Source organism: Dipteris shenzhenensis, chromosome 1, assembly GCF_047967505.1.
Source record: "Dipteris shenzhenensis isolate YYH24624 ecotype China chromosome 1, Dip_SZ_1.0, whole genome shotgun sequence".
Lineage (NCBI taxonomy): Eukaryota > Viridiplantae > Streptophyta > Polypodiopsida > Gleicheniales > Dipteridaceae > Dipteris > Dipteris shenzhenensis.
Window position 1 is genome coordinate 18,779,950 of NC_141596.1, and position 13,208 is coordinate 18,793,157.

Sequence of the window (13,208 nt, forward strand, 5' to 3'; positions counted from 1 at the left end):
AATTACCACCATTGGGCTTGCATGCATGATTACTATGAGTGCAGTAAACTACCAGTCACCGGGCTTGCATGCTCAGGAAGTACTAGAGTGCACGGTAATGAGGGATTAGAGGTAATAAGGATTTATGATTTACATTTGTGGGAATTACTGCTCGGGTTGTGGTGGCTCTCATCAGTCACGTTTGTCATGGCTACGATTCCACTGAGCTAGCAATTAAAATTACTAGCCATTGCTCACCCACCACCGGGCTTAAGTAGGCATGATCACTATGAGTGCACTAAAAATTACTAGTCACTGGGCTCACATACTTGAGAATAGAGTACTAGAGTGCATGGTAATGAGTGATTAGAGGTGATTAGGCTTCATGATTTACGTTTGTGGGAATTACTTCCCAGTGGTGGTGGCTGTCATCAGCCATGTCTATCATGGCTACGATTCCACTGGGTTGGCAGTTAAAATTATCAACCACCACTCACCCACCACTAGGCTTAAGCATGCATGATCACTACTAGGAGTGCAATAAAAATTACCAGTCTCATCGGGCTCGCATGCTCAGTAGAGTACTAGAGTGCATGGCAATGAGTGATTATAGCCACGTTTGTCATGGCTATGTTTCCAATGGGTTGGCAATTAAAATTACCGGCCACTGTAGTGGCCTGCTCACCCACCACCGGGCTTAAGCATGCATGATCACTACTAGGAGTGTAGTAAAAATTACCAGTAGGGTACTAGAGTGCATGGTAATGAGTGATTAGAGGTGATTAGGCTCCATGATTTACTTTTGTGGGAATTACTAGTTGGTGGTGGTGGCTATCATCAGCCACGTCTATCATGGCTACCATTCCACCAGGCTGGCAGTTAAAATTACCAGCCACCACTGGGCTTAAGCATGCATGATCACTACGAGTGCAGTAAACAATTACTAGTCTCACCGGGATCACATGCTCAATAGAGAACTAGAGTGCATAGTAATGAGTGATTAGAGCTTCATAATTTACCTTTGTGGGAATTACTGCTGGTGGCGATGCCTCTCATCAACCATGTCTGTCGTGGCTAAGATTCCACCGGGATGGCAATTAATTACTAGCCACAGGAGTCGCTGCTCACCCACCACATGGCTTTCGCTTCATGATTACCAACCCATTTGGGGTGGAGCCTAAGATTCCATCACAGTGGCTTGCAATTAATATGGATGGAACCCCAGGCTCCAGACACCACCACGGTGGCTCAAACAAGTTTTATAATATATAAGATCCGTGGCATTGGCATTTTACTATGTTGCTCTCATCTGCCCCTACTCTGCTACTTTGCTCCACATGCTTTGCTACTTTGCTCCACACCCCTCCTCAAGCTCTTTTCTGCCCCTGCTCTATGTTTCTCCATGCTCCCTCCTTCAACTCTCATCACTCATCTGCTTCCCTATTCATCTGCTGCTCACCCACTCATCTTCATATAAGGTGATTGCGTTGCACTCACTTGGAATAGAAATGCTGGCACTAGTGGAGACCCTTCATTCCCACAGTCAATTCCCCCCACATCTACATGTCACCACCTTAGATGACATGCTCACAGAGGGCCTCTTTATGGATGTGTTATATGGGTTCCCCCTAGACGTTGATGAAGGCCTCAGTATTTTCATAGTAGAGTACTCTCTATTTGTTGGGGGGGGGGCGTAATCTGAGTCCTGGCAATGTGCATGCTCTTTGACCTCTCCATCGTATCCTCCTTTGGCTCCCAAAAAATTTTAATGCAACAAGCTAGACTGGCAGAAATGTTGAGTTGTACAAATTCCCTCTTGCTCAGATGCTCCTCAGACGAGGCTTTCAACAATGGTGGCTAGATGAAATCTTTTGGCCTCTAAGGCTCTCAATGATCTTTTGGCTCACTGGATGTAATGTTTTGGTCTCTAAGGCTCTCAGCAATTGCTGAGTTTTTATTACATTTATGTAATCTCTTTTTGTTCAATTTGAGGCTCTTGGTATGCACTGTTGTTAGCTTTTATATCTGAATGGTTATGGTCACTAGCTGTAATCTTTTGGCCTTTAAGGATCTTAGCAATTGCCAAGTTTTAAGAAATGTAAGATCCTCTATTTAATTTTTTCTCCGTATAAGTTGTTAATTTTTATGTAACCTGTGATGTATATTGTAATCCCTTTTGCTCAATTTTCACTCGATAAATTGTACTTTTTTCCTCATTTACGTTTATTGCAAAAAAGACTAAAATACCGTTAAAGCAGGACTATAATTTCCTTGTTTTATGACCAAAATAGCGCTAAAATAACTCCAACAACCCACCGTTGTTGCATGGAGATACATCTAGAAAAATACAATTAGACTTTCATAAAATGCAATTGAGGATATGGACCTTGAGGGGTCACCTCTAGGGGCAAGGGCCATATCGACATGCATTATACAATATCTAGGATGCCATTGGACAGAAATGGCATGTTGATATGGCCCTTGCCCCTAGAGGGGACCCCTCAAGGGCCATATTGTCAATTGCATTTTGCTTGGTTGCACAACAGAATACATTTTCCTTGGTACATAAATATATAACTCCAAGAACTAGTGCGGTGGCTATCATAGATATCCTTCTATTTGCCAGTGCACTGGTCATCATAGACCTCCCCCTATAATATGTAAAAATAGGTAATGGAGCTTTAACTCCAAGAACCAGTGCAGTGGTCTCTCCAAGACAACCTTGAATTTTGGGCGATGACAAGTCATCAGTGTTGAGGTGATGCTTAGAATGATAGATTGCATTTCATTATTATGCCAAAAACTAGTGCAATGGTCTCTCCAAGTTGCATGGGCAAAGATGTGATAAAAGGCTACACAATGACAGGTGGTCAAGCTAGAGATTGCACTGCGGCGGTGTTCAGAATGATACATTGTCTCACATTATTATGCCAAGAACCAATGCGGTGGCCTCTCCAAGCCAACCTTCAATTTTAATGATCTGCATGTGTGTGGTGCCAAGTGTGAGGTGGTAAAGCTGCTGGCAAAAGGCTACACGATGATAAGTGGGCATGTAGCTTAGGCTAGAGATTGCGCTACGGGAAGCAGTGCAAAGATGCCATGTGTCAAGCTATGTGGTGTTCAAAATAAATAGATTACATCTCACTATTACGCTAGTGCACCATCATGACGTCAAAAAAATTTCTAGCAAGAGCGCGGGTCCGTGAAAAATTCAAATATTCACCCAAGAGTGCATCATGTCACGGCCCCAAAATGGTCTTGCAAATAGTTTTGTGATTGGCTACACCCAAGCAAACATTGATCCATACCTAACTAGATTAGACATTCCTAACGTTTAGTGCTAGCTATTCTTTTTTGTACTTGAAGCCATTGGCTTGGCTTCATGCTATATGTAGGCAATCTCGGCTAGTGCCTTCTTGTTAAGCAAAGATCTCTTATTGGCAAGGATAATGGTAATCTTTGAATTTGCCCATTTTGTCACAGTGAACTCAACACTGGATGGATTGGGATACCTGAAGCATATAGCATTAATGGTATCATCAACCAGACCTTTTTTCTGCTCTTTAAATTGAATAAAGCAATCTCTGTACTTGTTATGAACTATAGAATGCATGAAGGCCATGATGTCCTTCCCCCGTGCATCCATCAAGATGCCGCCATCTTAGTGATATCATAGAAGATCGTACCATCACCCTCTTGCATGTCTACATCTGAATCCTCCCCGCTCCCAGTGCTTCCCCCAAAGCACTGTGCCATGCATCCTCCTATGCTAGAGCTCTCCCTGCCATATCATGAGACGAGCTACTACAATGGGCACATGCCTCTAGAGAAGGGGCTCCCGATTGCACATTGGTGGCTCTGCAATCTAGAAGGGTCTCCAGACGGTAGGGAAGAAGGGACTCTTGATGATCGAGAAGAAGGCTGGTGGCTCTGCCGCCTGCTAGGCTATCTCGACTCCACCAGAGTAATCTAAGGTGGTGTGGGTGAGGGGTGGTTTGGAGTTTGTACTCTCGACTCATGAGGGGTGTTCTGAGTGCTGGTCATGTATGTATATAACTCCTGTGGAGTGGGAGGGTGCCCAAAATGTTATATATAACTGCTGTAATAAGGCATCTCGAGGGTCAGGTGCGGAACTTGAAGAGCTTCCTGGCCACATGATGAACTGTTGAAAAGAAGACAAGAAGATTAGAAGAGAAGAGAAGAAGGGTTGAAGATAGGAAGAGTAGAGAAGAGAAGAGAAGAAAGAAAGAAGAGAAGAGAAGAGAAGAGAAGAAAGAAAGAAGTAAGAGGGGTGTTTTCCATCACGCATGCCCTCTTTCCATATGCATATATAAAAGTGTTATGCCAATTTCCCAATTTCCCTCATGCAATTCCGTGATTTCCATCATGCATGCTCTCTTTCTTTATCCCAGGTCCTCATGCTATAGTCCAAATTCCCTCATGCAATCCCTTATTTCCATCATGCATGCAATCCCTTATTTCCTCATGAATGCTTAAGGCATTGAAAATTTGACTTAAACATGCATGCAAGGGAAAGGACAAGGGAAGGATCAAGAAAGAGAAGAGAAAGAGAAGGAAGAATGGAAGGAGAGTAGAGAAGAGAAGAGAGGAAAGAAAGAAGAGGGGTGTTTTCCATCATGCATGCCCTCTTTCCATATGCATATATAAAAGAGTTATGCCAATTTCCCTCATGCAATCCCGTGATTTCCATCATGCATGCCCTCTATCTTTATCCCGCCCTCATGTTGCAGTCCAATTTCCCTCATGCAATCCCTTATTTCCATCATGCATGCAATCCCTTACTTCCTCACGAATGCTTAAGGCATTGTAAATTTGACTTAAACATGCATGCAAGGGAAAGGAGAAGAGAAGGATCAAGAAAGAGAAGAGAAAGAGAAGGAAGAATGGAAGGAGAAGGGAGATGGGAGAATGGTAGGAGAAGGGAGAAGGGAGAAGGGGAAGGAGAAGGAGAAGGAGAAGGAGAAGGAGAAGAAGGATAGAACTGTAAAACTGTAGAACTGTCATAGCGCATCTATAGACATGACTAACAGCGCATCTATAGGCATGGCTGCACAGTTCAAATTATAGTTAGATGCACTCCGATAGACGAATCTCAACAAAATATGACAATGACAGAATGACAGTCTCCAAAAAGAACAAAAGTACCCAAAAAAAATTCTTTCTTGCATGCGACAAAGGACAAATCTGAAGAGAACAACTTTCTACACATACAAGAAGCATCATAGATTGAGAGAGAAGAGCAACTGACAAGAGACTTACCTTGGATAGATGTATGAAAAGCTTCTTCTCTTTCTTCTCAAAAGCTTCTTCTCCCTCTTGCCTTATGGCTTCCTTCTTCACCCTCTTCTCTTGTATGCTTAGAGTTGAGTACAAGAGAAATGCACATTCACTCAAGATTCTGTTTATGAGTCCAAGCTAATCTATCTTGGAACCTAATTGACTTGAGGTACATGTCATGAGCATTCTCTTCATCATGTTTCCACATAGGTTTCATCCACCTTAGAGTGCTCCATAGATCCTGAGGAACACATATTTTGTTGGGAAGCCCCCAACTTCAGGTAAGTGAAGTACATCTCATTTTGTTACATGTCCATTGTTGTAGTTGTTATATCATATAGAGTGTACTCATAAGCCATATTGTGCACTTGTGTCATTTCTGTGATGACTTTTGAGTTATTTATGAACGTGCATGAAGTCACAGAAGATGAAGGTGTAGAGGGCCCACATGCTGAGGTTTCACAGGCTGCAATGCAAGGTGCTACGCTGGAAGATCTCACCTTTTCGAGCATCCTAGTGCATGACACAATGATCGAGTATCAGCGGGTGACGAGGGAGAATGAGCGCCTGCAAGCTGAAGTCAATCACCTACATGCCATTCTCTAACAAGATGGCCAAAGGCAAGACCTCGAAAATGCCTACAAGGAGCAATGCCACATTGCCACTTCATATGCTCAACAATCACGAGATGCGCAAGTCGCTCTCCAACACATTGAAGATGGCGGCCGTGTTCACAACTTGAGTCCAAATTTTGTGGGCTTGGCAACCAGAAAACCATCCACTCTTCCATCACGTATCACTTTTGTGGATAATGGGCCTTTATGTCCACATGCAAGGCAGTTTTGATGTGGACAATGCATGACTTCCCAAGCTATGGAGAGTGTTCAGGTAAGCATTGAACTTTTAATTATGACTAGGGAATTGATGTGGCACCCTAAACCCACCTTGCTTATGAAATTGTGTCTATTGTTTAGGTCTCACTACATCGGGTTACCATGCATGTCTTGTTTGTGGTCCTTCGCTAGTTGCTTCACGGCTAGAGGACTTGAATGAGGTCATCTATGAGAATCACCATCGATTTCTCCCACCTGATCATCCTAGATATGTCAACCCTTGGGATGAAGTCCCCCCATAGTCACTCACTGCAGGAGATTGGAAGACAATTTGGGACCTTCCCACAATGACTCCTCCACTTGGCATGAGCTGGTAAGGGCTTGTAACTATTGTGTGCTATTATGAATGGAAATAATTATTGGACGCTAACACCATCTTTTGTTTAGGTACTCGATCTTTTATCGACAACCATATTGGTCCCACCTCAAGATCAATCACCTGCTTGATCCCATGCATATCTACAAGAATGTGGCATCTACCATTTGGGCACATTTAAATAGGACACGAGATTCCTTGAGCATAAGGGAGGATCTACACAACATAGGGACAATGCATGAAGCTTGGCCACAAGAGAGGCCAAATGGGCATGTCTTTTTACCCCGTGCACCATGGAAGTTATCAAAGCTAGAGATGGTGGTGTGAAGCATGCTATCACTACAATTCATACTCCCACTGTGGATGCATGAGGTGTTTGAAGGGGGCCTTCACAAAGATTAAGAAAAGAGGGGTAGAGCAATTATACGGCTTGAAATGTCATGATTGGCACAAGATGCTCCAAGTAACTATGACTTGGCATAATCTCTTTTTCCTTCCAAATTTGTGAGTGTGGAAGCAACTAATCAACCATCGCTCATGTGTTCAATTCATACTACATACTAGCATTTCTCATAGTGCATCGAAGGGCATGAAGGATTGTATTTACAAGATGGGCAAGCTTGTGAGGTGCTTCACACCATACAAAATGTGAAGCATATCAATGCGTGATGCAAGGTTTTCATATTGCTAATATGATTTTTTCTTTCTAGATATGTGAGCTCAAAGGAAATGGATCCCACCATGCTTGAGGATGCTCAAGTTATGTCACTAGAGGTGGTTTGTTTAGTGGAGGAGACCTTTCCATGTTCTATTCTCACAAGCCAACTACATCTTGTAGTGCATTTGGTTGATGAGATTGCTATATGCGACATTGTACATGCATGTTGGTTGTTCTTCCTCGATCTCTTCATGAAGACCTTGAAGGATTTTGTGAGGCAAAATTCAAGGTCCGAAGGTACAATGGCCGAGGGTTGGTTGGTACAAGAGTAACTTGTATATATTTCTTAGTTTCTTATTGATGTGGATAGCTCTCTCCCACGACTATGGAGAGATGAAGAAGACCTGAGGATTACATGTATTGTGTCTCAAGGGAAAGGACGGAGCAAAGTAATGGATCAAGAGTTGTTTGATAATCTAAACCTCTAGTGCATGCTTAATAGAAGGCTTTAAAGAGGGAAGGGAAAAGGTTTAAGAATTTCAACAATGCATTGACCATGGACGTGATGATGATAGTGATACAAGAGAGGAGGATGATCATGAGATAGGAGATACAGATATTCAGGCCATTACCGATGAGGACGAGCCTGCCATTGGTGATGATGATTTTGATGAGCATAGTAGCACAATTAGTAGTGGGCTAAATGTATTTGTACATCTCCACATTGGTTTGGATATTGAAGTAGATAGTTTGGCAAGGGTTGATCTCATTGAGGATGAGATCGACCATCATTCTCTCATCCAAATTTCTTACACATTGGCAAAACTATTTTATACATTGTCTCATTCTCCTCACCTCACTTAACTTTTGTATATGTGTGTTTGGTAAAAAGCATATTAAAGTGTGACACATGCATAGCATTGATATTTTTTTAAAATTATGTGCTTTGGTAATCATGGGCAATGTTTGGAAAGCAGTGATACACATTTATCAGCCTGTAACAAAATTTCAAACTCTGCTGCACGTTTATAAACGAATCTAGATATACAGTGTAGACGCGCTAGTAACCACGCTAATAGATGCGCCCGTATTTTCATTAATTCTATATGCCCCTATAGATGCGCCTACTATTTTTCACGTCTATAGTTGTTTTGTCTTGTTGTGTGATAAAATATAAACTAAGAGCTTTTCATTTATCCATTTTGCATCCTAGTGTGGGTAGATATCCGCTAGCCTAAGTAAGCCCACCACTGACATTGGACACTTTTTAAAAGGATACAAAAACTTACAAATTTGTTTGGAAGCTTTGTTTGTCCTTCTTTATTTTTTTTGTGATTCCAAGCAGAGGTGGATTCTTAGGAATGCAAATAGTACAAGGTGGAGGCATAGTATATATAAGAAACTGTACCGCACAGTAGATTTAACCATACCAAGTGATAGTTAATGTAAACCCACGAGGTATCTAGACCCTATCATGCGGTAGATATTGTACCACACGGTATGAAGTAATACCATGTGGTATTGTCACTTACTTACTGCACCGTGTGCCGTTTCACCATGCGATAGCCTGCTACAGCAGGTGCCAATAAAAAATAATGACTAGACTAATTTAAATCGCTCCAAGGAGCCCATAAGAATGTTTAAAATATTTTAGTTCGTCGATTTAAAATGCCCATTTTAAATCCCTCCCAAATCCCTATGGAGATCCCATAGATTGTCATGCCTTATTCCCTTTCTTGTTTGGACATCATTTAATTATGTGGCCTACAATCGAACACAAGACACAATAATGTGAGAAAATCTTATAAATAAGGGGTTGAACTCTTGGCTGAGAACTTGACTTGGTCAATATCAACACTTTATTCAAAAGGTCCTCGCTCAAATCCATGAGAACGCAAACTAACTTGTGGGTGTGTTCATGGATTGATGATTTTCTTTTGCTCCACGCCTATAACCTTGCTCCAAACTAGAGCAACATTCCTTCGCCTACCTGCAGAATACAAGGGGGAGATTTGGAAGCTCTACGCATCTCAAGGCTTTGGAAGCTTGGGGGAGCTTCAAGGTTGAGAGCAACGGACCATCTTTCTAAATATAACAAATGATTTCTAATGATGCATAATGTATGATTCTTAACTGCCAAAGCTCCATCTTTGTCTTCTCAAAAAGAAAGGCAAAGTATCCATTTTTGCTCAGGTATCAAATAGTTTTAACATTCGAACCCATTTTGAACAAGTGAATAGAGTGACATAGGATATGTTCATTGATCCCAATCACTTCCACCTTATCTTGATATACATCTCCTTTTGTTGAAAAGAAAGAATGCATAGAACCTTCGAGTCTAGTAGAAGTAGCACTTGATCAATCTGCTGTCTATTTTGCACTAGATTCTTTGGAACCTATGTATCACCAATTGATTTTTTGCTAGCCCCAAGCATCCAATCTTGCCATGCAATGTGAGGGCTAACGAGATGGCGAGCTCTTGCAAAAAAGTTGGACTCACTAGCAATACCTATTGAATGAGAAGAAAAAACTTTTTGCATGACACTTGAATAGTGCCCATGTAGGAGGTTGGATGACGAGTGGTCTCTAGACCTAGTTGTAACATTGGAGTGATGAGGGAGCGAGGGCCTAGTTGCTCAAGGATAGAGTTTGAGCTACCCTTAATGAAGGAAAACTGGCACTAGAAGCGAGAAATCCATGCCAACATGTCGTATATAAAGAACCGGAAGGACGAGCAATAAGGGAGAAGAAGAAAGGGATTAGAGAAAGTGCTATAGGGGAGAAGGGAGGTAGAGGGTAGAATTAAATAGGAGAGGAGCAAGTAGAGAAAAGAGGGGGGAAGGGGGGGGTGGCTCGACTTTTATCGCTACCCCGCTCCACTTTTTTTCTATTTTCTATTTTTGTTGTTGCATATGCCATATTCAAGCATAATCTTGACTCACTTGGCTTTTGATTGATCCCTTTGTTTTTCTCTAGTGCATTCTCCATGAGGCTGCAATGGCCGTTGCTATTACTCACAATATAGCCTAACCTTCAAGGTGACGTCAAGCTCATGCACAATAGCCATGCCAAGAAATCAAATGGAGATTAAATGAGTAGAGCAAATAGGGAAGAGCGACTAAAACAATCTACTCATAGAAATAGATAGGCTAAGAATGAAACATTTCTTATTTATGACATTCCATTTGAGGTTTAACAATAAGGTAGGTCCTAAGGATAGCTCACTAGTGAGTAGCTAGCTCATACAGATTCAAGTTGAATTGATCTTGGAGGTTAATATGGGATATACTTCCCTTCTATTCATTTGATTGTGCTACTAGCTCTAATAGTTTCTTATACTTCCCTTCTATTCATTTGATTGTGCTACTAGCTCTAATAGTATCTAAAGGTCAGCATTATTTTGTCACTTGTATTGACATACTTGTATAAAAGCAAAGTGATTGGTTTTTTTATATTAGTTTGCATTATAATTTTGTGCGTGCTACATAAAGGGGATCTATCTCTAACCTCGAAGGCCTCTATCTCCATACAAGTGGTATATTTGAGTGACGAGGAGCTTGGATGAGTATGTCCCCAAGCTCATAAAATAATATATAAATATGAAAGTTCCTAAGGATCTAGCCTGCCAATTCATCGTGAAAAAACAAGAAGAATTGTTTTGAATCTTCCGACAATCAACGTTGAAGAATTTGGAAAGCTCATTAGATCGAGTTTTATCAAGAGATAGTGAAAGGTTAAAACTTGGAAAGGTAATTCCAATTCACTGGTCAACCATTAGACTCACGTCGTGGTGCGTTGATTGTTATTTGGCACTTGCTGCCCGAATGGCAGCGGCAATGATCGACATATTGAACTTGCGCTGGAGCCAGGAGGCAGGATTCCGCAGTCCTATGAGTCGGGCTGAAGGGCCGCTGGAACCCGACTCCTGAGAACTTGTGAGAAGTGGCAGTTCTCAGTTCTAACACGAGGGCTTCGATTCCCGAAGTTGAGATTTGGCCTGGTCAAGTTTCCAATGAACGAAATGTCTCCTGATCGACGTGAATGTGCTGAGAGAGGGAACAAAGGGGGTCTTTATGCCGAAACGACTAGTTTGAATGTTGGGATCGGATCCGGGGAGGATTGAAGATGATTGGGAAGGAGTGGGTGGGTGGGGTACAAAACGTAAAAGAACAAGTATTGAGAATATTGGACTCTTGAGGGCCAGAGTCCAGACTCCAAAGTTCAAACATGAATTCTTCGGTTGCAGCGTCTAGCCAATATAGTAGATTATTGATCGAAGGTAGGCACTGGGCGGTGGGAGGTTGAAGGATGAAGCCTGCAGGCTGCAGCCTGCAATCTGCTATAGAGTCCAGACTCATCACCTATACTGATAAATGGGAAAGATACGGACTGGACTCTGGAGATTTCTGCAACCTCTTTTTGTGTTGTTTTGCGAGTGGAGAAGGATATAAAAATCAGGGGGTTATTTAGGGAGTCGGGTTCTGTCGGAGGGGACTCTTTCAGACATCAACCGGCCTGCAACGGAGGATTTCTGCAACTTGCAAGTTACAAGATGAAAGACTAAAGGGGACGTGTGTAATGTGTAGTATAGACTTATAATTGCTAAAGTGACATGATACTAGTACGACTCATTCACACTCACTATAAGAGTTTGGAGTGCAGGATTAAGTGTAACAAAAAGGACGTGTAAAAAACGAGCTGAGAGAAACAGCACTATACTATCATTTTATATTTTGTGAAAACACCTCCAAATTCATGGGGAAGAAACTCCAAGAAATGCGAACTCGAATTTCATTTTTAGGAAAGGTGGGAGAAACTGGCACCAAGAGGAGCTATTATTGCAAAATACCGGTTCAAATTGTGCCTTAAGAGATTAAATTTCAATAAGCATTATCGTCTACAAAGCGGGTTTTGAAACAACCAAAAGGAAACTCTAGAGTCTGTTCCACAAAGTCTATATAAAAATTTGAAACCCGTGATGTGGTGAGAAAAATGTTTTCTGTGGAGGTGGGCAATTGGGTCGTGGGTTAGGGGTACCTGAGGAGGAGCGGGGAGGCAGGGTTTAAAAGCGAGGGTGAGTTAGGGGACAGGGTCATAAATAACGCGGGCAGTTATAAGAAAGGGGTTTAAAAGGTGGGGTGCGCGAGGGCGCAGGTGAACGTAACGGCTGCCACCCTCGCGGCGACAGCGTCAGTATGCCGCCGAGTAGGAAACACAAGCCTATAACCAGTCGGGCGGGTAACGCACATGGCCACCCGGGCCCACTTTGCATTATTGCTCAGTAGTCGCGGGCCCGGCTCTCGTCACCCCACCAACGTGGCGCTTAAAAGCGGATCGTACCGTATCCCTTCCCACTCCCGACTACGCGGATTAAAATACGGGAAAAAGATAAGCGGGGGAACATGTATGCCGCGTATATACCTATCTTGTACGTGATGATGGGGCGGCGATGACTCATCAGTGATGCATGGGATGTACATTGTACAAGGGTGGTGCTCCACTGCTCCCTGCGGGGTGGCAAGGCGTTTGGGGGCGCCGTTAGCGTTGACGGCGGACGTTAGGCGAGTGCCTGGGGGCAGGGAACCGCCGCCACATACGTGAGAGCAGTGACGGCGCCATGCACAAAATTAGGGCTTTAATGCAAAATTAGGGTTTAGTAGTGTTACGTGTGTGTGTATATATACGCATGTAGTAGTCCTCGCCAGTTAACCACAGCTCGCTATTTGTTTTGCCATTTATCCCACATACACACGCTTTCGCTCGCTTTGCCTTCTTTCTTCCTTCCTTCCACCTCCCATGGCGCCTCCCCCTCCCCCTCCCCCTCCCCCCTTCCTTGGCCTCTCCCATTCCTCCCTCCCTGTCTCCAAGCCCCGCCCCTCTCCCTTCCACCACCCCCCTCCCTTTTCTCCTCCCGTCCGCCTCACTCCCATCATCCGTGTCGTCCACGTTCGCCCTCCCAAAGTGATTAAGACAGACGTCGCCAACTTCCGAGCTCTTGTGCAGAAGCTCACAGGGATGTCGTCCATCTCCGAGAGCGATGAGCCCACTTCCAAGAAGCTGCAGG